Source organism: Carassius auratus, unplaced genomic scaffold (assembly GCF_003368295.1).
Source record: "Carassius auratus strain Wakin unplaced genomic scaffold, ASM336829v1 scaf_tig00215414, whole genome shotgun sequence".
In the NCBI taxonomy this organism is placed as follows: Eukaryota; Metazoa; Chordata; class Actinopteri; order Cypriniformes; family Cyprinidae; genus Carassius; species Carassius auratus.
Window position 1 is genome coordinate 84,271 of NW_020528078.1, and position 23,353 is coordinate 107,623.

At 37.0% G+C, this 23,353-nt stretch overlaps 1 long non-coding RNA gene across 1 annotated transcript; it reads left to right on the forward strand.

Annotated features, from left to right (window-relative positions):
- The first annotated feature begins 1,542 nt into the window (after positions 1 to 1,542).
- Positions 1,543 to 22,695, forward strand: LOC113094627 (uncharacterized). Its single transcript, XR_003288141.1, has 2 exons — positions 1,543 to 2,402; positions 18,474 to 22,695. It is a non-coding gene; the product is annotated as an uncharacterized LOC113094627 (long non-coding RNA).
- The last annotated feature ends 658 nt before the right edge of the window (positions 22,696 to 23,353 follow it).

The window sequence follows — 23,353 nt, forward strand, 5'->3', positions numbered from 1 at the left end:
TTTCCATAAACATATATGGCTCCCTTAAGTAGTTTACTTCAAATAATTGCATTATTATAAAGTCTCCTTTCTGGCCCTAAAAGAGGAAAGTCATCAGGGCTGGGCTGGTGCTAAAATTCACCCCATCTGGCCCACACATTCCCCCATAAATGTTTTGCTGGGGTTAGGACAATTGGAATGAATAAATTATCCATTAATAAATAAATGATGAAATGATGTAATGTTACTTGTGTCGTGTAGATTTCTAATGGGACAAGCACTGGTTATTATCAATTAAATAGATCTGCGAAAGCGTCAAGCTACAGACTGTGTGGGAGACACTGGTCCGTTGTGGCCAAGCTGTCCTCTCGAACTGCACGGTTTACTTGGCTTTAAGTTTTTGTTTAGTTGTGTTAATTTGTTAATTAGTTGTAGTTAATTGTTTTGTGACTGAAGACAGAAAGACATGAGGATCTTGGATGACATAGGGGTGAGTAAATTATCAGAAAATGTTTGTTCTTGTGAACTAATCCCTTGGTAACTAGGATTTACACAAGCTCCAGTCTGAAGAGAAGAGATGATGCTGACCCCTCAGAGGACCTCAGGTGATGCCAACCCTGAATCAACAAACAGAACTAACAAATATTGCTACAAGTGTGACTGCATTATATACTAATTATTAATTATTAATAATATTAATAATGTTCGTTGTCTGGCTGACTATGTCTTGTATTCATTTTTCTAAAAATCCTGTCATATGCACACAAACTGACAGTCACCACCATAAGCTACTACTAAATATTGTAGAAACATAATTATCTGTAAAGTTGCTTTGTAACGATTTGTATTGTAAAAAGCGCTAAACAAATAAACTTGAATTGAATTGAATTGAATTAATCCTTTAAAATGTTAAGGTAAACTGAGGAGGAAACCTCAGGAGGAACCAAATCTCTACAAACAAGCACACATCTACACTGCTCTGTTACAGAAAATGACACACAGACTACAAAACTGTGCAAATGATTAAACACTGCATCAATCAATTATTCAATGACTAAATTAATGAACACAACAAGATTCAGTGGGGGAAACAACTTGCTGGATTGTGTGACTCAATGTGTCTCGATTTCTGTAACATATAAACAAAATCTGATGCACAGAAGCACTGCAGTGAATCTCTTTACATCTGCGGCTCTCTCTTCAATCTCAGTGGTTCTGACCATAGATAGCAGGATGCAAAAAGCCACCAAACTAGTGGGTGGTGCAGGGCAGGGCAAGGCATGGCAGGAACTGAATGCACCTCTTTATTTGGCTTGCCTAAAAATACCTCCATGGGCCAGGCAGAAAGCCTGGAGGTGTGGGTGGGGGGTGAAAATAATAAAAGGTAAGGACGTGCTCAAGTGACAAAAGAAAATACGTAATTCCCATTTTACCATCAGCTCCTCCCCCAGTGCAGGCCCCACCCCCACTGACCCTACCCCTTCAGATAAGCACAAGCCAGCAGCACATGAGGGTCTATTTTTTGCCCTGCTTCACTAAATAAGGCCAGGCAGAATAGGGGAGTGGGTGCAGGGCTGGGGGGCTCCTCTTTGCCTTGCCTCTCGGGGTATAAAAGCTTTGGCGCAGTGGGAGGCTCCTCTGACCAGCCCCTCTGCACACTTCCCGTCTGTCCCGTCAAAACGTTTGGCATAAAACATGTTTGAAGTCAACATTGTGACATTTAAGTATTTTTTAAGCTAAGATTTGTCGTTTTCTGTGACGTGGACGCGTATCGGTGACGTCATTTTTGGCCTTAATGGCTGCTGTCTCTCATGTGATAGGACAAGGACATTTAATGGATAAAGTATGGACAGAGCTGACAGGCAGGATGGAATATACAGTAAGGACAAACAAGAAGAACAAGAAAAAGACAGAGACAGCCTCATCTCGTGCTTTTTTTCTGATTTCTGTTGTACAAACACTCTGATCTTTCGCTCTTTACCTCATATTGACTTGCTCCCTGCTCTGCCGTTCTTCTTCTTTTTCTGTCTCACTCTCTCTAACCGCCTGTCTTTCATTTAGTGCTGTCAGCATACTGTCCATACTTTCTCCTACTCCTGTTTTAGGTATTGGGCGTAGCTCTGTACGTACCTTAAGATACCAAGCTAAACGTACAATTTTAGGGCAATTTCATCTGACCTGGTCACTTTCGTCCGATATTTTTGCTAATCTGCTCTACTGTTTGCGCCGAGAACACTCCAGTATTGATGGCAACGCTCTGCATTTCTTTTCATCCACATCTCTTTCTCATCTGTCCATCCCCCCTACCACTCTCTCTCTCTCTCTCTCTCTTCTCATCCTCAAATTCTCAAACGCTGAATCAGCTGCTTGGAAACGGACGCTCCCCCTGCCTCTTGGATCCACACACAAGCTGCCTTTCTCTGGTAAGTATGTGTGTGTGTGTGCGTTTGTGAGTAAATACATATACATGCACATACTGTAAGTGTGTTTTACCACATTTCAGCCTGTCTGAGTCTCTGATTTTCTGTTGATGTATCAGCGCGTGCGTGAGGATGAAAGGGGAACAATCATAGACCGCATGTGTAGCCATCCGGCTCCTGTCAAAGTAGTTTTAGCAGCAGTGTTAGCATGCAAAGCTAGCAACTCCACACTGTATCACACTGAGAGCTGTGACGTTAGCACATACGTTCATCATTAGATGACAAACTAAAATTCTTTGAGTAATTTTTACACTCTTTTTAAATGTCTTTCTTAAGAAGACTTTTAAAGTATACTGTTAGCACTTCCACCACAGTTGGCCCCTGAAATTAATATTTAGCCGTGTGGTGGGCCAGGGAGATGCTTACTTTTCTTTTTCTAATTTTACTTTGATGGCTTGAGGACAGGCATTAGCCCATGGTCTGTCAGTCATATTTAAATGTGGAGCGGACAGGAGCTGGGATGGATCAGGTGACATCAGGATGGCAGCAGCTGTTGCCTGTGGTTGGAGCTTTGTGAAGATCTGGATGTTCAGTTAGACGCAGGAATGATACACCTGCTTCTGTGTAAGTGCATTGATTGGCGTTCGAGCCTATTTCCTGGTAATGTTGCTATCTATGGCCTTGAGCTGCTGGGGCGACGACTTGAATGAGGAGCTGGCCATGACTCTGTGTGTCAGAGTAGGGTCATAGGGGTCGATTTACACAAACCACAGACTGATATCATATAAGGAATAAATTATGAGAGAGGTGGGTAAAAACGGGAGGAGTGGGTTTGATTTATGATGAGGACGTTTAGTTTAATTACTCTGATGGCAGTGCTGATGCAGAAAGAAGAGCCACAATTTACTTAGCTATTAGCTGCTAGCAACTGATCGCTGCTTGTGGCAATGCGCTGTTAAGGCACCCGAACAGAAAATGAATTTCTAAATGAAATTAATTGTCTTTTTTTGTTTTGTTTTGTAACTAAACTGTAATTGTTTAAGTGCATTACCAAGATTATGTTACTTCAGTCTTTCTAACATTCTAAACTGAACTGAACTTAACTGAATTGATCCTGAATGTAAAACAACAAAAACATTCTAAATCACCATTATTAACTTACAAAATTGTAAGTGCACAAAATTGTCTACAACTTTTTACCTACTTTTCCCTCCTATTAAAATACTAAATATAATTTAATGAAATGGGATATTAATTGAATGTACTGAATGTACTGAATCTTGTTTAGTAATTTGAACTGAACCAAATTAACTATTTGTGAATGGATAAAAATAAAAGCTCTTAATTGACAAAATTCTGTTATTGTTCCTAAATTATAATTGTCTAAGTGCACTGGAAAGTTTGTGACTTTATTTGTTCTTTGACAGTATTTGTTATTTTGCTCCTATTAAAGTCCCAGGGCGTTTAACAATATAAATGGAATCAAACTAAACTGCACTAAAATGTACGTAATGGGTAAGAACAAATTATGCCCTAAAATTATTATTATTATGTTTTACCCAAATTCAAAGTGCATTAGCAAGACTTTGTTTTTTTCTGTTCTTACTATTAAAAACGATATTTTCAACAGTCTAAACTGAATTAAACTTTTCATGTGAACATGCATCATATGACAAGAACAAATGTACAGTACTGTCAATGCTCAAGCAGCATATTGTGGTTGCACGGAGATGACTATGTATGAACATAAGACAGACAGTGTTGGATTGTGGGACATGTAGAGTGTGATGGGAGAGGCTGCTCTGACCGCATGCATAAATATGTCCTGCTCTGTATGCGCGCTATGACTCGCCGAGCGCTTTTGAATTCTCATCTACAGCGCACGCAGCATGTTCAAGATAGTATCAGATCACTCACCCATAATCCCTTTTGCTTTTTTAATAGCAACTATTCACATTTTTCACTTTTGCTTATCTGTCTATGATCAAGAGTCATTAACGCTCATTCCATAAAGGATTCAGCCGTATGTTGTTATAAACCACATGGTGGTATAGGATCAGAGACACGGTCTGTTCCTCCTCTGACTGCCCTCTGCTGTAATTATCAGTCACATATCATTCACACTATCTCTCTCTCTCTCTCCCTCTCACACACGGCCACTCTTTGAGTACAACTGCAGCAATCATATATTCCTGCAGTCTTGCTTCTTCCCTCATAATTATCGTATTTTTTACACAGGATGGACTGGTAAAGTAAAACCCCTTTCCTCTTAAGCACACTCAATATCACACACAGGCATATTTAAGCTAACCCTCGGCAGATTTGCTTAACACTCCAGAGAAGGGCTTCATTAGTGATGTGACATCAGCGATGGTCTAATTCATTAAATGGGTGAGTCAGCTGAGCAGTATTTGCTTATAAATTGGTATTGATCAGAGTATAGGAAGGAGAGCAGAGGGGATTTTCAGGTGAACGCTCTCTTAACACACATACATTTACCTCTACATAAGGACTTACCGTAGACTTCAAATGTTTTTTTATATAAAACTAAAGATAATTACCTAATCACTAGCCTCAAGACTATATGTTGAAGTCAAGTTACCCACAAGTTATAATTATTATATTAACTAGTATCATCACTAGTATAATCATAATAATATCATCAAATTTTGTTCACTTTTAGGGACAATTTCTCCTTAAACTGTAGCTGTGTAAAATGACACACTTACATGTACCTATCTATCTATCTATCTATCTATCTATCTATCTATCTATCTATCTATCTATCTATCTATCTATCTATCTATCTATATATATATATATATATATATATATATTATTAATGATTATTAATTTAAGATTAATTATTTATTAAGTTCACTTTTGGAGGCAACTGTGTTCCCAAAGTGTACAACACACATTTACATAATAACATAAATGAGGATATACTGCACCCATGGATTTCTATTTTTATTTTATTTTATTCAGTGTTTTTTAGGAATTTTTTGCATTTTTAAGAATTATTTCTTAGACGTTTAGATAATTATTTCTAATAAAGTAGCATGCAGTTTACACAAACACACTTGTCATAGCTTAATTACACGGTTTGAGAAATGTGCCATTTTTTCCATTTTCTCTGCTTATTAAATTTTTTGTTATTTAGGATAATTAAAGTACACTATTAGGATAAATTGCTAAATTACCTTAAGGTGTAATCCTTTAGAACAGAGGTGTCAAACTCAATTCCGGGAGGAAAGGAGCCCTGCAGAGTTTAGATTCAGTTCTATTAAACACACCGGATCCGACTAATCAAGTCCTTCAGGCTTATTTGAAATATACATGATAAATGTGTTGGAGCAGGATTGGAACAAAACTCTGCAGGTCTCCAGCCCCCCAGGAATTGAGTTTGACTCTGCTGTAAATATTGATATTTACAAGTACTTTTCTGCCAAAATGCTGCACAGGATGCTCCTTTGAAGATACAATTTTTGCACATTTCTATCTTAGTGTACGTCATCAACATACTATTTTTATATTTTCTTGGCACCCAATCTAAACTGAAATCACCTAAGCACTACAAAAGTGACGTACAGTTTATTTGTCAATGCAATAAAGCACTTTTAACTGTGAGTGAATGGAGAGAGACAGTAAAAGGCTAAGAGACAGTGTGTGCTTGCATATGTCAGGGGTCAGAGAGAGGGAGTGGTAAAGGTAGCGAGTGAATTAGGAGGAGGAGGAGTGTACTGGATCTATAGGCTGTGCATTATAGATGATGAGAGAGAGAGAGAGAGAGAGAGAGAGGGAGCTGGACAGGAGAGATGTAGAGAGGGCAGGTCATGCACGTTTATTCCCCATTCATTTCCAGACAGCAGAAGATCAGGGTACACAGCAGCCCTCTGCTACACCTAAACTTTCTCACTACATGCATGTGAGGAGAGAGGGAGAGGGAAAGAGATGGGGGGAGGGAACTGAAAGAATGTAAGATAGAATGAGAGAATGTGAGGTAGAGATAAATAGACTCAGATAGCAGAACAGAGAGAGAGAGAGAGAGAGAGAGAGAGAGAGAGGGACTGCAGAGGCAGCACCTGGGACACTGAGAGGAAAAGCTAGAGCACTTCTTCCTGTTTGCCCTTTATTGTTTCATTCCTCCTTGTGGTGCATTGGCCCATCTGAAGCAGGAGGACTCTACCTGACAGCTACCCACTAGGTAAGCACAGAATCTCTCTCTATCGCTCTCTCTTCCTCTCCTCTCGCTGCAGCTGTACCTCTCGGGCTGACAGTCAAGGTGAATCGTGTGTGGCTGTGCTCTGTGTAGACTAAGTGAAAAACTGCTCTTCCAGTAAAACTAGCACATGCTGCCTGGTGTGGGTGTGTTGGGTGTGTGTGTGTACAGCAATGCAGTTTTTGCAGATTGAAGAGGCAAGAAGAAAAATTGTATGAATCTATTACATCTGAGATTCGTTTTTTTGTCTTTCTGGAGTGTCAAAACGGAGAGAGCTCCTCCTGATGTTATTTTTATGGACTTCAGTTGGCTTATTGAAGTGAAATGACACGTAAAAAACCGCAACGTTAGTGACCTGACCTGTAAACTCACAAGACTATGCAATTTCTGGGATATAATTGCCAAAAAAAAAAAAGAAAAGAAAGAAAAGACACTATGCCGGTGTGGCACAGAAATTAACTCGGCAATCCTGTGACATTTGTAGTAAAACTGGATGTAAAGTTTTGAAAGTGCAATGGGCACTCTTCCGCGTGTGGATTTGTGTGTCCTATGACTGTGTTTGTAAAATAGCAATTAATGCTCATTACCTTTGTGGTTTGGCTCATACATGCTGATATTTGTGGATTATCTGAGTGATATACATTTGTCCATGTGCCCATGTATCCTGCTTGGTAGACATACTTCTTTATATGCCCATATGAACAAGAGCAGCTATGGAATGTAAAGAAGTATGTATCCCAGGTGAGAGAAAAAACGGGGCTAAGGAACACACACATCCTTAAGGAATTACTGAATATCTACAAGGCCGGTGTGTTTTCAATAGATTTGAATGGTAAATTTGTTTAGTGAATAGCTTAGGTGTTTTTAAGTGCTGGGATGTAGAATGTAAATTGGAATTTTCAATATGCAGTTACGAAAGACTTCTCTTGGCCTAATCGTGACTGGATGTTACTGTTAAATTTACTATTAACTAATGATGTACAGGGCGAAGTGATGCAACGATAGCAGAAGAGCTTGGGTTTCTATGAAGTAATCAAACGGTGGTCACCTCGTGTCGAAAATACACAGACAGCAGTTCAGATGGTGCAGTGAACAAATGCTTACTAATGAATAAAATCAGGGAGGAAGAGAGAGACAGTGAAGAGAGAGAAAGAGCTTTCACATAGCATTAGAGTTATACCGATGAAGCCGCTTGGGTGAAGCATCTTCAAAATAATTTATAACAAAGTCCAGTTGATTTGACTGCTAGATATTTATATCCGTGGTTTCTTGTGGAACATGAATATCCCACTTTTGACACAACTGGTTATGATGACCTCTGCTCATCACTGGGAACACACTGGATACTGGTATCATAGTCCATGTTTTCTTTTCAGTTACATGGAGAGGATTTTCACAGAAAAAAAAAAATGTTTTATTGTTTTGGGGGTTTTGTAAAACAAATAAAATAAATAAATATCACTAGCCATATCCGCAAAATGCATTTCAGTCAAACTGCTTTTTTTTCTTTTTTTTTTTTTTTTGTAAATCCCACAAAGCAAGAGTGTGTCGCTGAAATCTGGTAATTAAGAACTATAATTAAGAGTATTTGTGTGTGTGTGTGTGTGTGTGTGTGTGTGTGTGTGTGTGTGTGTGTGTGTGTGTGTGTGTGTGTGTGTGTGTGTGTGTGTGTGTTTTAATATTTTAATATTTACAGAAGTACTTGGGGAAAAAAAATGGTCTACACATAAGAAAACATTTGTAAAAAAAATATATTAATTAAAATAAAGCATTACTACACTTAATACAATGATTTATTTAAAAAAAGTTTTTGACCTATAAAACAGTATATATATATATATATATATATATATATATATATATATATATATATATATATATATATATATATATATATATATATATATATATAATTACCCCCCCTTACAATAATAACATTTTGTTGCTTTGCAGCCTAAAATGAAGACGGACACAGTTTTTGTTTTTTCCAGCTGTATTTAATCAGTGAAACTTACAATATCCAAGTGAAAAACAAAACACAAACATGTCAGAAAAAACCCCCAAAACAAATACAAAATAAAATAAAATAAAAAAACTGAATCACTGAATTGGAAAAAAGGATCACCCCTTGTGTCATTATTTTGTAGAACCACCATGTCTCTGCTAACTTTGCTCTCTAGACTTTTTTTAATATTTGCTCACTCTTCTTTGCAGAATTGTTGAAGTTCAGTTCAGTCTGATGGTGAGTGTTTGTGGACTGCAGTCTTTAAGTCATTCCACAGATTTCAGTGGGGTTTAAGTCTAGGCTCTGACGAGACCATGCAAAGACATTTACCTTTTTCTCCTTCAACCACTGTGTGCTCAGTTTTGCTGTGTGCTTTGAGACATTGTCATGTTGAAAGGGAAACCTTCTTTCCATTGACAACTTTTTGACAGAGGACAAAAGAATTTGAAGTATTTTGCCCGATCCATTTTTCCTTCTATCCTGACAAGTGCTCCAGTCCCTGCTGCAGAGAAACAGCTCATAACAGGATATCCCCACCTCCATGCTTTACTGCAGGAATGCTGCTATTTGGATGGTGAGCTGGATTGGGTTTCCACCAGACACATCATTTGGTGTTGAGGCCAAATATTTCAATTTACGTCTCATATGTGGTGTGTTTTGGAAAAACTTGGTTGTGACCAAGTGGCCTTTTTTTTTTTTTTTTTTTTTTTGTATCAATCGCCTGACTTGTGCCGGTCCACAACTTTATCCCATGAGATCTTTTGAGAGTGCTTTGCCTCCACTTGGATATTATAATTTAAACAGAGTGAATACAGCTGGATAAAACAAAAAACGCCTGTGTCTTCATTTTAGGTTACAAAGAAACAAAATGGGATTATTTTGAAAGGTGGCTGATATCTATATCATAAATAAAATAGAATAGATCCAAGGGTTACACAGGCACCTTCATTTAAAATGTCCTCTTAGCTTCTGGCAGTTTTGACACTTCATTAATAAATGTATATATTTCATCTCCACAGAGTCTCTGTACTCACAGAGGGACTAAGTACATAGATGAACTTTTGGATAGACAGGCTCAGCTGTCCTACGTTTGTATCGAGTGTGTGTCTGTGTGTGTGTGTGTGAGTGTAAGCATTGCTGGGGAATAATCATTTAGCCTTTAGCAGAAGGGCAGAGCTGAGTCTTCATGTCTGTGGACTGTGTTACGGGAAGCTGTGTGATGGTCAGAGGTGGTCAGAACCCGGTAAAGTACGTCCACTGAGACCAACAATAACATACGAGGATGTGTGAACTACATCAATACTGAGCTAAGCAGGGCCTGTGTCGAACTGACCTGTGCCTATGGATTTAAGATGATTTTGTTGGAAAGGTACGTCCGAAAATGGGACATTTTTTTTTAAGTTATAATGAAAAGTTATAATGGTTGCTACAGTATGCGTTTGTCAATTGAGGCCTTCAGTGTGTCAAAGTAAAGCGAGACAACACAATTCAGAAAATATAGCCTGAAGGAAGAAGAGAAATCAGATGAAAGTGGGATAAGCCTCCCATGGGATTGCCGAAAGAAATAAGGAGCGACCGAGAATGGACAATATGTAGGTAGATGCATAGGATAGACAGAAGATAGGTCAGGCTGTGAAATGTGTGAATGTGAAATAGCATGTATGTGAGGTGGAGAGAGAGAGAGCAAGGGAGAGGCTGGATTGATGATGGTTGTGTTTCGGCAGACAGGTTGTGAAGCTGCTGGACGGAGGGATGTAGGGGGCTGGGAGGTGTATTGTTCTGTCACTTTTCCTGTGTCAGCAGGTGGAAGCGTTCACCAGGACATTAAATATGCAACAATGCTGACTAAGCCAGTGAGCTGAGACAGCCAAAGCCCAGCACTGAGGGGACTGTAGGGGCCAAAGGGCCCACTGGAATCCCCACACACTTACTAGTCCCAGTTTAAATACAGGACAAACCCAGCCAACAAGCTATTTGTAGGTCTACGCGTGCAACACAGTCACAGCCAGTAAGAAGATATTTGATGTTTATGAAGAGTGGGAATTGGGTCTAATGGGTAGAAAGCAAGTGAAGTAAAAAAATGTCTGATAACTCTTTTCATGTCATAAGTAAGATTTAGAGGAAATATTTGGAAGAAATAAAGTAAAATAGACAAGATAGGACAAAATGTAAGAGTTGTGGCAAGTCTATAATTTTACCCCGATATTATAATTTATGAATGTATGCTAACATAATTCTCAAAGTTTAAAATATAAAAGACATATAGTCAGCTAATGAGCTATTAGGGGAAATATTAGTGGGATTTTTTTTTTTGCCACTTGAACTTGAAAAGGTAGAGAATAAAGGGAAAGATGAATAGAAGGCAGAATAATTACAGGATAGAGTTCACAATACATTCAAAAGTTTGAGGTTAGTAATTTTTACTTTTTGTCAAGAAATTCATACTTTTATTCAGCAAGTAAACATTAAATTGGTAAAATAAATGCTGTTCACTTCTTTCTGTTCATTAAAGACCACTAAAGTTTGGAGTTTTTTTTACTAAATTAATACTCAGCTATTATTACTCAGCTGAAGACTGGAATAATGGCTGCTGAAAAATTCAGCTATGCGTCACAGAATTACCTTATTTATTAATTACCTAAGGAACAGCCCTACAGCATGCTAACCACTAAGCCACATATCCAACCTAAAATAGGTTCAGATATGCCAAAAGAAATCAAGCCATTAAATAAATAGAGTAGCATATAATAACACAACAATAGATGTACAAGCAGTAATATCCTGCTAGAAAAACATATACAAATTGGCTTGATGGTGAATCATATATGCTGTACACGACGGGTAATCGCACCATGAGGTGAAGTCAATTCTGAGAAAGACGTGTGCCAAGCTGAGAGCCAATAATTGTGGATAAATATTTCCGGAGAGTTTTTGGGATTTGTTATAGTAAATCATAAATTGGGGTCTGATTTCTGAGATTATGAAAAATACGTTGGTTGATGGTGTCAGGTCGAGAGCGGTGATCAAGTGCAGCGCAGTTTGGAAGTGATGCGGGTGTGACTGTGAGGAGCCAGATAAATCAAGGACAGTTTTTAAGACAGGCAATAAGGAGGCAAGTTCCAGAGCATAACATTATTAGTCTTCCTAACACAAGTCTGCTGAAGGGCTGGGTTCAGTACTGACACGGAATGAAAGGAAACAACAGCGCAGGATGTGGTGCATTTGTGCTTTTCAGAGGGTTTAATTTAGGAGCATACACTATCAGAAAAAAAGGTACAAAATCTGTCATTGGGGTGGTATCTTTTGAGTACTAATATGTACAGTTTAAGGTACCTTTATGGACTCTTCAGGTAATACTGTAAGGTACCGCCCCAGTGACAACTCTTGTACCTTTTTTCTGACAGTGTATGAAGAGCATATTTGATGAACACCAGAGTGCAGGGGTGTACTGGGAGGGGTCCGTCACAAACTACAGTGTATATTCATATATGTATAAGACCTTACTGTATGTACCACATTCCTGATGCATACAATCTAATTGATATACACTCAAATGTTTGGATTGGCAAGATATGTTTAATGTTTTTTAAAGAAGACCTATACAGTATATATAGTAAAAATAGTGATATTGTGAAATATTATTGCAACTTAAAATAACTATTTTCTATTTAAATATATTATGAAATGTGATTTATACCTGTGATGCATAGCTGAATTTTTTAGCATCATCATTAATCTTCAGGCACATGATCCTTTAGAAAGCATTTTAATATGCTGATTTGCTGCTCAAGAAGCATTTCTTATTATCAATGTTGAACATGTTATGCTGCTTATGTACATTATTATATACGGCTTTGCTATCACTTTTGGTTAACGTAATGCATTCTTGCAGAATAAAAACTTTTTTCTTTTTTTTTTAACTGGACAAACAATAATTAATTTTAATTGGAGGTTGTGTCATCATCATCATTATTATTATTATTATTATTATTATTATTATTATTATTCATAATAATAATAAATCTGAGCATTATAAGGTGGTCAAAATATAAAACATTTAAGACCATTAGATAATGACACACCATTTTCAATAAACTATCAGGGCACATTTGTTTGCACATTTGTTTGAAATTAACTTGACCTGTACCATACGTTTTAAATGACATTCATTCCCAACCATGTTCAGTAGCAGATTAGGGAACTCTGCAGGCTTAAATAGGCAGCCTAATGATGGTGGACATCTTTTTCTCGCAGTCCATCCATCCTTGTTCAAGTGTGTTGTAAATTTATGAAGGTAGTTTCCATGAAAAATACCTTATAAATCTCTGCTTTCTAATGACACTGCATTTATAACTGCTTACTCAAATAAATAAATAAAAAATAACTGCACCACAAACAATTGAATTTTAAAATGAGAGTATGTGTTGACACCTTTATTGGCATCTGTTGACACATTATTTCTGAGTCTGTAAAACAGCAGCATTATGCTAAGAGGTGGAACTGTGGACAAAGGTCTAGTCTCAGGAGAGTGTGGTAGGATGAGATCGGTGTTTGATCCAAATCTTCTGTCCCTTTAGCCAACCTTCTTGTCCTGTGCTACCATTGGGGACTCATCAAGCTATCAATCAAACCTTGTGTTTCAGTGTGCCATGCCCTCCATTTGAAAATATAGTGAAATGCCTCACTGTCTAGTAAAGCAGCATCTGAACTGAAACTGAACCTCATGGGTGACTGATTTTGTGTAATTTATGAAAGCTTAAACCGAGTTCAAATAGTGCAGCAGAAAGTAAAATTGATTTAGAAATTTAAAATACAAATAGAGCTTTTAAACACAGAAGGCAGCTCAGAATATTTTTGAAACAAAGTGAGCAGTGTCAGGGTCTCAGTGAATTTTTCCACAAGGCAGCAATTAAAAACTATTTAATCAATTATGTAGACCATTATCATCTGCAACTGACTATGAATGGATGAAAGGTTGAATAACTCTAGAGAACTAATCAAGCATTGAAATCTTGTATATGTCCTGTGTGTACACACAGCTTTTTGTCTCCACGAACCGGAAAATATTCCAGTGCGGTGCAACACACAGCACCCCCCACATCCCCCCCAACCCCCCCCCCCCCACACACACACATCGCTTCAGTGCCACTCGTACGAAACGCTTGAACTGAGGATCAATGTGTTGGTAATTTGTTTCAATCAATTAAAGCGACATCTGCTACCATTTAAACCCCAATAACAGTCAGCCTTATCTAGAACATGCTCCCACAGCAAAAAAATGAAAATAATAATAAAATAAAACACCGATAAGGACAGAGAGACATGCTGTACTGTCTTGCAAATTAAATGATAGAATATCACAGTATAGCTGAGTAACGCAGATGGACATTATTATGGGCTGGACTTTTTCTTTTAGCTGAGGGCATCTTCTCAGTGGGAAGTTTGCTGTGTGACATCATAATTACTTTTTCCCATCACACCGAAGTTGTCGGAAGAGCTCAACATCTCCTAACACCAGCAACGGCAGCAAAATCACCCACAGAAGAACATGCTTTATATACTTCCAATTGCGATTACATCCTACTCTCCCAAAACGCTCTGATAACAAATGCATGTACTTCCCAAAAATTTGAATGTTGGATAATTAAAATTCACTGGAGCTGTTAACCAGGATGAAGTAATTAAAAGAACAAGGGCAGTCCGACATAAAGCTTACGAGGCGACGAGTAAAACATTAATTCCTGTACCTTCTCTCTCTCCTTCTGATACGAAACAGGACTTGTTCACTACTGCAGACTGCATGCAGTACTGTGGCTCACCCTCAGCCTGAGGCATCTTCTTCTTAATTGAAATAAGTTTATATTACACAGCCACTACAATTTCCGCAAATTCATTACAAACACTAACCACACTGTTACTACATAGTAATAACTATGTAATAGGCATATTAAATTCTGAAACATCCCTGAATGCTGTAGTATTTGAGAGTGGTGGGTGTGCGAAAGTGGTAAAAATCTCCTGCAGTGGTCTATCTTTCCTCTCACAGGACACTCACTCCTGCGGAGTCAAATTCACTACCTGAGAGTTCAACGCACATTCAGCAATACTGGCCGCCATATATATATATATCTAAAAAAACAAAAACAAAAACATTCTGTATTGTTCGCACTACCAGCAGGGACAGAGAATATATTTATGGTTGGAATAAAAAGTAAACATAATGTGAAGAAAGTAAACATTTGTAAACAGGGGAGACTGGTGACAATTGTATTTATTTTTTATGTATTTTTTTATTTTTTTTATTTCCTACATTAATATTAACCCAATGAATCTCAATGAGACCATATCTCAATATTATACTAACGTCTATCCATTACCTTATTGATATTATTGATTATACTGATATAATAGTTTACACCTTATATGTTACTAATTAGTCAGGCTTTTAAAATTAATCAGTGACATTTGAATTATAATATATATAAATAAGCTGTATCTATACCTCTGTAAAGTATATACTTTTAGGAAATAATGTTTATTTTTCATTATTCTATAAAGATACCCCTGCCCTCACTGCCACAGGTGAAAAAAAACCAAAAACAAATACAAAAAATTACATAATATAGAAAAATGTCTTAATAAAACTGGAAACTCCTCAAAATGTTTACATAAATGTATATGTTATGTATATAAGTCAGACATATGCCAGATATGTTTTACACTCTATCTTGTTTGTGACATTTTACTGACATTTTACAATAATTGCCGGCCTCCTGGCACACTTGTATAATATATATTGTACCCCCCCCCCCTCAAAAAAATAAATAAATAAATAAATAAATGTAAAAATAAATAAACAATTTAACCACAGTTTCACTGAATAGCACAGTTTGTAACAGTTAATACCGTTTTGTAAATACCTTACATTCTTGTTAATTGATTATTTACTATTCTACAAATATAAAAGTAGAAGTAAAAGTAGAAAACATATATCAATGATTTGAAATATAATTTGGTCTGTTTGATGAGTGACGTTAGCTTAGTTTTATTGAACACACTGACTCCATTAACTGCTATTCTGTGCAAATCTACCGTTAGCATGTGTGCAGGATTCAGTAGTAGGTCATTGGAACAGTACTGGAGTTTAAGTACAGGTGAGCAGGATGTACTCACATTTATAAGGAACATTTGTGATCACACAGCCCTTTAAGTGCACAATTATTTCAGAGGTGCAGCATCAGGAAGAACCTAGTTAACATTCCAGCGCCGCCACACAGGGTGTTAGCCAAGTGCTGAGAACATTACTGAGGGAGAGAGAGAAATCAGGAGATTGAGTGATAGAACGCAGGGTAATAAGCAAGGACATTGGGGAAAGAAGGGTAAGATTATCCCAAAGAAGTTTCGGTATGGAGAGACCTTAAAAGAGCTCTCAGTGCTGACCTGTATATTCATCATATGTATTGCAGAGTTTCACTGTCTACTTCTGTGACATTACACCGACCTCATTGCATTTACAACAGAGCTGAAAATAGATACATAATAATAAGACCCTGTGTATGAATTAGCACACAGTAGAGTCACCCAAATTCTTCTCAATGTAAATGGAAGGTAGAAAATATAAATCAGCAAGCCTCACACTGGGTAGTAACAACACGAATGTTGCCAATCTGGGAAAACAAAATCTCATTTAAGCCTGGGTAAATAAAGTTTCAGAATTCTGAAAACTGAAAACAAATGTTATGATACACATAAATATTTAAGATTTGACACTATTTTAAGGTTAGAATAAGGATATTGGTTATATGAACTTTATCAAATATCAAATTTATTTGAAAGTATTTTACCAGTTTACTTAGATTGTGAATATAAGTAAAATGTGAAAATATTACACATTTCAGTTTAAAATGTGCTTTTATTAATCTGTAATTTGTAAAAAAAAAAAAAAAAAAAAAAAAAAAACACGTGCAACAAAATTATCACTACAGGTTATCACTTTGTCACCACCATCTTGATTTCACACTCAGGTCTTCATTTTTATTGTGCATGAGCAGAATAAATTTGCGTGAAGCATTTATAAAACCATTTGTACACTGAATTGAATGTAAGAACATTTATACAGCATGCATGATTTACATAAACGTGTTTAAGCATTGTTCAAGCTTTTATATGATTTCAGATGGCACACAGTCAGAGACTCTCACACAAAATATGACCTCATCTCTGAGTGTGTGTGTGTATATAATATGTGTGTTTGTGTGCGTAGCAAGCAAGCTTAGCCGTCATCTGTTCACTGTGCAGGCATGCACCCTTCCATCGGCCCCTGGGCCCATTCTCACTGTCATTGTTCAGGTGGACACACATTTAAATAAGCCTCTTTAACACCAGGTTTTTTCTCTTTGACACAATTTGACATCAGCATCTATGATGTCTTTAAGAAGTGCCATCCATCATTTTATAATGTAACAGTCAAACATCTCCCAAATAACATAGTACTATATGACATTGTGTGGAGCATCTCGAGCAATTTTATTTTAGCATTATTTATATACCATTATTGTTTTTACTAATATTTTGAATTATATTATTATATTTTTATTTACTTTTTTATTTCATTTTAATTGTAATACTTAAAAAATATTTCAGTTAGTTGCCAGATCTTAATGACACATAGACACTGAAATTATATAATAATAGGTTATATAATAATAGGTCATAAGGACATGAGAAGCTCCTTCAGTACATGTTTGTGAACAGAGGCCTTCAGTGTGGTGGAGACCTATCAATTACAGCATGTGCACTTTAGCTGCTGCTTCTCCTCCTGCAGATGTAAAGATGTTAACCCATGCTCTATTCCAGACCCAAGGCTTTTCTTGGCGAAAAATGGACAGACAATGTGATAGAGAGAGAGAGAGAGAGAGAGAGAGAGAGAGAGAGAGAGAGAGAGAGAGAGAGAGAGAGAGAGAGAGAGAGAGAGAGAGAGTGGCCCAAACGTAATAAGAGTTTAAGACCCCTACAATAACAGAGAAAGAGCAAATGATCTAGACGATTCCCACTGATCCATCATTTGCAGAAAGAAGAAAAAGCAAAAGGATTAAATAAATAATTAAAAAAGCTAAATTGCTATTGATTTCCTTAAAAGGTGTTCCTGATAGATTAAAAGGTTAAGAAATAAAACCGCTTTGGGGATTACATCATTCTGAAATTAAATCAAAGATTTGCAAAATAAAGATGCCAGTAATCTCAGAGTAATCGAAACAGGATAAAACAGTGTTTAATTAGATGAAACTGTCCGAGCATACTGAGTGGTAGTGCTCTTATGTTTTAATCTGAAACTTTTGAACATTTATAGTAAAAGTTTTTACTTTAAAAATAAAACTAATAAAGGCCATTTTGTTAGTAGTAAAATCAATAATAATAATAATAATAATAATAATAATAATAAAGTAGTCTTCCAGCTAACAGGTTTTAGTTCCCAGAACATTATGGGGATGTTAGTTTAGTGTTACAAAAAAAATATATAAATCTTAAAATAATGTTTATAAAAAGTTAGGACTTCTGAACGTCCTAGGACAAGTTGCACAGTGGTGCTTTTTTGACAGGACCAACAATGTTCCTATTATTTACTGTCTCCGTCGATATAAATAGTGAAATGGCCAAACGAAACAATGAACCAATGCAGGAATAATGACCCTATGTGATTAAACAGGCCCAACATTTTTGCACAATATACAACAAAATGCAGCTTCAAAACCAAAACCCCAAATTAACTCTTTAATGAAAGCTGAATCAACCTAAATTCTGACAAAAAAAAAAAAAAAAAGCTGACTACTGTCTACTGTATTTGTAGTTGTCTTCTGCCTGGATCAGCCAATCAGGGCCACAAATAGTGCTGAGTAAGGGCCTACGCTAGCGCTCACGTCCGAATGCAGAGGGAAGGAGAGAAGCCAGCACTGCAAACACACTGCAGCACACCCAGCACCTCTTCCCACATCCTCTGCCTTATCCGAGGGCACCTCCAAAACTCTAGCCCCAGGCTTTTGCGCAAAGCCAGGCCCAAACCACCAACAATGGGGAAGCTAGTTGTGCTAGCGTGATTCATCTCTTTTCTGAGAGTTGATGTATAGAGAAGGAAAAAAATGAATAACTGCTAAAGGCCCTTGTTAAAAGTTCACAGCAAAACACACTGTTTAGTTCAATGCATTGCTGAAAAGTGAATTAACTCAGTTAGTCGGCTAGCTAATTAAAGTGTCCACAGAGGCTCTGCTGTGGCATCCACAGTGTGTGTATCTGATGGGGTCAGGTCTACTAAACAACTCAATTACCACAAATCCTCAGTTGCTGTCTTTTAAGAGCACTCAAGGGAAGCACAGCCTCACACATCTGTGCAGCAAACATACTACCCATAACCTTTTTTGTCCATAGAGGGAGTCAATGGTAATTAAAACCGTTCAGTTTTAGTTTCTTGATCAACATTCTTTAAAATATATTCTTCTGTATTCTGCAAAAGCAAGTCACACAGGTCTGGAATAGCACAAGTCTTAATACAGGATCACAGAATTTTCATGTTGGGGAGAACTGTCCCTTTAATCACTTGTTTTTTTGTTTAAAGAGGAGTGTTACTTACATGTGCAACTAGAAACACTTTTGTCTATATATAGAGACAAAAATAGATAGACAGAAATGAGAAGGGGAGGAAAGGGAAAGAGATAAAGTCATAAAAAACTGAAATGTATTATTGTAACTATGTAATACCATGTACGCACACATGTTCATCTGTCCTAATAAGAAAAGGAATGTGCAGAACATACAGTCCTAGAATAAACACAGACATGCAGGGTCACACACAACACATGCATTCTTCAACCTGTACCTCAGTTAACATGGAAGCAAATTCATCCAAAAATTAGTCTTTCAAAAAACTTACAGAATGAAATAATAAAAAATAAAAATAAAAAATTCCAATCAAACATGTAGTGCCTTGCGCACAGGACCATTTTTGTGTAAATGTGTCTTTAAAGCTGTAAACTTTTGGTGTGACACACACAGGTGAATGACGTATGTATGCAATTACCCACTATAAAATATTAATAATTTTTATAGGCTTATTAATGCGTATCTGGGTAAAGACATGGTTTGGAAGCTGGATTCTTTTTACACTCACTCATCACTATGCTCTTTTTTTTATCCAAAAATGTTACATAGTGTAGCTTTGAGGTGCTGAGTGTATGGACTGAATTAAAATCTTTTTCTTATTACCCTTTAACTCTGTCCTCTATGTGTGCGCTGATCCACAGATACAACTGAAATGAACCCAGTGGACAAAAAGGATATTTAATGTTTTACTTCTTGTCGGTTTTTAGATGCTAATTTAGCATTTAGATTTAGGCTGATACTGGAGATCAAATGTTTATTACACACAAAGGTAAAAAATAAATAATAATAGAACAATTATGCGGTAAATCTGCAATAAGGTCATGTATTCCCCCTGCCCTGCCTTGTGTTCTACTTCCTGTTTTCTTGCCGTCCATCTTCCTCCACTCTTTTCTTACACTGTTTCTCAACTAACCCTAATTTTCCTCCCACACTGAAAGCAAAAATCTGGTTCTAAAGTCAGAATGCATATGGTGTACACTATAAAACATGTTTATAATACTTTTGGTTACAATAATTTATTATTAGCACAGAATAAAAAATCTAAATATCACACAAAACATGTTTTATAATGTTAATTCGAATTGCAATTACAATACTCTTGGAAATAATCAAGCAGCTAAAGTCCTCTGTATATGTATGTGACCATTCTGACCTTACATACGTCACTTGTCCTCAAATATGAATTGCAGAGAAGTGGAGGAAGAGCGAACGAGAGGGGAGGGAGTGCTGGATGCTGCGTGTGTGGGTTTGCTCTGAGGTATAACGCAAAAGCAAAGTGGATGCAGAAATGATTTAACAAATAGCCCATCATAAAAAAATATAATGCCACTGTTTCCTTGAGCTGGATCAAACACACACTTACACTACACAAGCTTTTTTTTCTTCAGGCTACCCAGGGAGAAATGGCAGCTAACTTCACTAATGGCAAAATTATTAGCTCATGCTAATTTAAAGATCCAGGAAAGGAGCCTGAAGGGCAAACATAAAGAACCGAACACAATGAGCTGGCCTAAACTGCAAAGAGCTGCCTTGTAAAAGCAAAGTCTTCAGACAGAATGAGAAAACAGACAGAGAGAGCTTAAAAGGCATCGAGGGAGAATGAGACATAAAAAAGACAAAGCGAGACAAAGGAAGAGTGGAAAGTGAAGGGGGTAAATGGAAGTTAATTCTAGCAGTGTTTTGTCTCCTGGCTTCATTAGCCATATTGACAGGCCTGTGATGAGTTTATTTTCTCAAGATTGTCTGCAGCCATCATTTACACGGTTTCTTCTGTTATCAGTGGCCACTACTGTTTTCCTCTCCAACCTCTTCAGTTCATTTCCTGCCCTTTCTCTATGAACAACGATGCATATACCTCCATTCTACAATCGTAAACCACTGTTATCCTGATCCTGACTACATTAATTCTTGTTTGCTTGTGTTGTCTAAACTGATACTGGTTGCACTAGTCTCTAAAGCAGTGGTGTCAAACTCACTCACGGTTCCAGGCCGGACTAAAACTCCTGTTGCAACTGGCAATTCAGATATAGTGTATGGATAGTAGGAAAAATAAAGTCTGATCTACTGCTTTTCCCTACATTATAAACATTCTCACATGATGCTAATACAAATTAAAAGAGAAAAATAAGACAGAAAAACTTTTACAGCACAATGCAAAATTTAGAATCACTTCCTGCAGATTTATAAAAAAACGTGGATTAAAATAAAAGGGACACTATTAAAAATACTCATTTCAGCCACCTAAATACACTTTTGTTTTTAAAGCTAATTCTATTTAGCTTCCATTTATTTCTATTTTAGTTGTAGTTATATTAAGACTTTGAGAAAGGAAGTTATTACCCCCAATAATTTTCTTTGCACCCATTACGTAACTGCCGTGGGCGAGAATGAACTGCATTGCTCTGGGACAGCTGTGTCACCCACAGATCCAGTTTCAGCTGAAACGTGCAAATTTGTGCATACGCCCGAGTGCTGTATTCTGCACCAAAGCACATACAAAAAACTTTAAAATGAAGCCATATGCAAATTAAAATGTTAGATTCTGCTGTATCTATACTGAATAAATGACTCCATCTCTCTAATAGCCCAGTTTAAGTTGCTTTTTTGCATTCGTATTGTCCAGCTGGCTGTATTAGACACCTCCACATCCTACATTTGCATGTGAAACCCCTGCTCTATACTTTTTCTGGAGTACAAATATGAGTTGCTGCCTCTCAAAAACATCAATAATTCATGATTAACTTAAAAAATAAAAATAAAAAAATAACTCCACTCAACTTTCTTGTTCTTCTTCTACAGGTTCTACAGTGTCCTTCTCCGGTCCTGAGCTTGGGATTCTGGCACACACAGACGTCTTGCCCAAAAATGCTTTGCTAAAGCTGGTAAAATGGAACCAAATCAACTGTTTTATGGATTTGGTCCCCTTCAACCAGCTGTAGCTGTGCATTGATCACCCCGTAGAGCTGTGAAGAAGAAAGAGAGGTGTTCAAAAGCATAACACACAATATTTGCTCTGTGTGATGAAGTTCACAGTGCAGGACCGGCTGTTGAACGCATGTTCCTTTAAGCACTACTATCATGATTAAACACTCTTTTGTCCTTAAAGCCCAGGTGAGTACTACAATATATATATGCCATGTCACTTATTATTTATGAGATATAATTGTTGATTATGTAGTCAAGCCAGCTCACTATCATTGGAAAGAGGGCTCTGGGCTCTGGCCACCCATTGATTACTTGTCTCTCCATTGAAAGAGTGTGTGTGTGGGGGGATGGATGTAGGGAATGAGGGAGTGGGTCCATGTCAAGCTGTTGAATAAGTAAAACAGTCATTCCTCTTCTCTTTATTTTCCTTCTACACTTGTCGTGATTCTTAATGCACATAGCTGATCAATAAAAGCTCATCCTGAAGTTCATAAACTGCTGAAGTGGTTTTTGCTTTGAAGTGAAACAGACTATTCAACTGGAAATGATGTAGGGTGGGGACATAATTTTATCCACTGGGAGCTGATTGGACAGAAGCGCATTATAATATGATATTACTGGTTAGTATTATTTTCCCCGTTCACATGGTGGAAAAAAATGTATTGTCACATAAACAAACAAATTGCTATTCAATTTGGTGGTACTGGTGGCGCAAAAAAAGGTGAAGTGTTCATTATTTGTCAATGTTAAAATATCATCTATAGTATTTTAATTGTTGTTATGTGTCTATCTGTGTTTTCAATGTTTTTTTTTTTTCAACTTACGTCATGAGCAACACTACTTTTTGTTTAAAAAATTTATATCAAAGTTCTGCAAACATGAAGATTTCTCCCTGCTTTCTGCATAGTATCATGGCCATATAGAATAAGTGCAACTGAAGTCATGTGATTCGCATCAGCCTACAGTATCAAATCACCATCATAGTATCGTGGTCTGTAATTTGCTCTCACATAGTATAATGGTCTGTGTTAACAATCGTAGACTGTCACAGACTGGAAGAGATCCCTTGACGGATGGTCTAAGATTAAATGAAATAAAATATTACTTTCCTATATTTCTCTTTTATGGCACAATAAAAAGAGGCCATTA